General features: G+C 23.4%; 1 pseudogene; it reads left to right on the top strand.

Annotated features, from left to right (window-relative positions):
* Nucleotides 1–470: 470 nt before the first annotated feature.
* Nucleotides 471–3426, top strand: LOC112600774 (annotated as a pseudogene).
* Nucleotides 3427–3631: the final 205 nt, after the last annotated feature.

The raw sequence follows: 3631 nt of genomic DNA, 5'->3' as shown, positions 1-3631 counted from the left end.
ATAATTTTGATAATTATATTTAGTGTATAAGACAAAAATTATACATCACATCTGAATAGTGTGCCGTGGCATAGCGGTTTGGAATTCTTGGTCTATACTTATAGCTTGTTTAATACTCTGAAAATAATTCTTTACAGAATGATTGCAAAATATGTATAATTTTCCATTTGAAATATTCTAAAATTTATAATAATCATTATTTATTTTAAATGTTTATAAATTAAAAAAAAAAAAAACTTTTAATTAAACATTTTTTTTTTTGTTTTCAATAAATATGATAAAATGGTTGCAACATATATTTTAAATCTTTCTGTACATTTAATTAGTATTATATTTTTATAGAGCTGATGAAATTTTAGTTAAGTAGATATTTTATATGAGTACTGTTGTATTAATACTATTTTAATTTTAATTACAAACATTTCAATCGTATACATTTTTAATCCTAATCTAATTAGAACCCAAATTAATACTTGAATGGTCAGCACTTGGTAGAAGTTTCTTATAACGATATAAAAGATGGTATCTATATAAAATTGTATTTAATTCAACTATAATTGAATAAGTGAGTACCTAGTAGGTACCTTCAGTGGAAGATAAGTTATTTACTAAACAAATATAATTTATATATAATGTATTTAATATGTGATTAATAGTATTATAAGTATTATTGATAGTTAAATATTATATTATAAGCAAATAATATACATAATATTATACATAACTTTAAATTTTTAAAATTATTGTTTGAAATTCTATTAATCAACTTTTTACATTTAAAAAGTTTGGATAAAAACAAAACAAAAAATTATTGTTTTAAGATTATTATTGAAAAGTATTTGAGATGACACATTTTATTTGATAGAATTGTTTAGTAAAAAAAATGGTTTGATTACAGATATTTCCACACGGCTTACTTCTGCACTGTAAGTCTTAGTTATAATTTAAGAAATTAAAGAAATTAATACATTTTTAACAAAAAATAAATAATAGGTACCATTTGAAGACTTTTTTAAATAAGTATAAAATCTAAATTGGGTAATTCAAATAAAAAAATATAAATTTTAATTTTATAGTTATAATAAAATTGTATTAAGAATGTCTATCTACATGTTTTTTTTTTTTTTAAATTAAATTTGTATTCGATTTGTTTATTAATTATACTCTTTAATTCTTTGTTATCTCTCTACGATTCTAATATTAATTGTAAGTATTATTGTTTATTTTGAATGTATTTTATTTTATTTATCATTCATATGTATATTGGTATATACTATATACTATATTTATTCAAATAATAGATTGAATACCTTTTCAGAAAAATCTATGTTAAAGTTTTTAACGATTTTCCTATTGAAATATTAACAAAATGCTTTCACGAATGCGTTTGTTTTTAATGTTTGTGACGTGACCAATTTAGAGTAATATTAATGATTTTCACCTAATAATATATTTGTAATTTGTATGATGACATTTATTTATTGAAATTATATTTTAGTTTAATAATAATTATAATATACACTTAAAGCATAACGACATAGTTTATACATTAGTTTAGGTAAGTAGGCTTAGAATAAAATAATTTGATGAAATTACAAAACTTAGTAATATAGTGCACTTTAAGTTTTTGATAGGAGTCGTGAATGGTTATCCCCGAGGTTTGAAATTATACAGTATAAAACCATTGACGCTTCACGAAAGATTAATTCTTGGACAAAAATTTAAAAAATCAAACGATATATTATCTCAACTGGAAGTGGAAAAAATGAAAAGATTAGATGATCATGAAAATGAATTGAATAAATTGTTCAAAAAAGAAGTATAGAAACGACTCAAAATCTTAACAAATAAAAATAAAGTCTCACAAGAAAATAAATTCCGCAAAAAACTTGAAGAAATGTCGGAGCAGAACAAAATTACAGAAGTTAATGGTGTGGAGAATGAGTTACGAATGAAAATACGTTACAAATACATTGAAAATAAAATATCTATTACTGTAATTTTTAATATTAAGCTTATATTATTGAAAATCATGACAGGTAAGCTTTACTCATTAATTTGTTTTAATATTTCAAAATAATAAACTATCTGTATACATACACTTTTAGTATGTTTTAAAATGTTTAAAATTATAAAATATTTTCAAGCGTTTAATAACAAATAATTACAGATTTAATGTAACATAATGTTCATTAATAATGGATATCATGTATTCAAATATTGAAATTTGAAAGCAACATATTTTTATCATAATCACACAAATTTAATTATAAATATTATTGAATTAAAATATAATATAATTATTGTTAAATATTCTTTATGACCCTGATTCCTGGTGTGATTTTGATAATCAGAATTTAAAAAAATTAATAATTTAAGCATAATATTGTGTTGATTATGGTTAAAAAGTCACCTTTTTAATTTGTGAATGAAAAATCTATTGTCATTATGTTTCTTGACATTAAAATGTGCTATTAAGTTGTTTTAACACACACATACACACACGTCATGCACGCACGCACACACGTATTGGAATTAAAAACCTGTCTGTATATAACAATAGATGCGCGACGAACCCTGAAATTATTATTATTTAATAATAATTTAATAAAATATGACATTTAGAGTCCTAATGTGTAATTTTTATCGTTGAATCTAATGATTAATAGTATTATAATACAAATATTTAATTTGTTCAGCCATTCAGTCGCATCAATATCATTAAACTATTTGAGATTATACATAATAATATTATATTATTATGAGTTGTTATGTAACCTAAGGATATGTTGTACTGCGAAAGATAGGCAATCTTATGTGCATGCGTGTTATTTATTTATTTATTAACAAATTTATGGGCGTAGTCCTTGTTTACTAAAGTACAATAAATTAGAAAATAATATATTATACTCGTACGTATAGTAAAAGTTTATAATAAAAGTGCATACACAACATAATCGTTATATTTCATGAACATACTTAAGAAAGAAGGAATCCGCATTGACACAATATATGAATCATCTAATAGGTTCTTGCGTTTATAGTTGGTGATCGAATTTGGATTTAAAAAAGGAAAGGTTTTCTAAGAAGTGTGCTGAGGAACATTAAAAAAAGAAAAAAAATAAAGATGAACGAATCAACTTTGTAATTCAAGAGACCATACATAAAGTTTTTACTCGCTAAAAGTCTACACTTAGCAAGTGTTGTTAAATTAAATAAATCAGATATAGAGGTATAATCACGGGGCTTGTATGAGATATGCAATAAACGACTGTTGAATCTTAAAAATTCTCGCGTTTTAATCTTTCAGGCGATAAGCTGCAACGAGTCTTCTGTAGACTGAGAATACCATACAATCGCACCAGAGCACAAAAAAGTGCTTTAACAGACAATTTAGAATATAAGTCCCTGGAAATTTTATTATGAACCCTAGGGTTTTAAGACTATTATTGCAACAAAAATAATTAATGTGGTAACTTGGGTTAAGCTTATGATTGAATTTAAATCCTAAATCTATGTGTTCATCATCATTAATACGTATGATAACTCAGTGAAAAAAGAACTTTTGAAGAGCATCCATAAACCCCATAGTTGTCCACTGCTCCAACTTAAATGAGGTGAGAGATTAATG

Source organism: Melanaphis sacchari, unplaced genomic scaffold, assembly GCF_002803265.2.
Source record: "Melanaphis sacchari strain LSU unplaced genomic scaffold, SCAv2.0 Contig709_pilon_pilon, whole genome shotgun sequence".
In the NCBI taxonomy this organism is placed as follows: Eukaryota; Metazoa; Arthropoda; class Insecta; order Hemiptera; family Aphididae; genus Melanaphis; species Melanaphis sacchari.
This window is presented reverse-complemented; position numbering and strand designations above follow the sequence as displayed.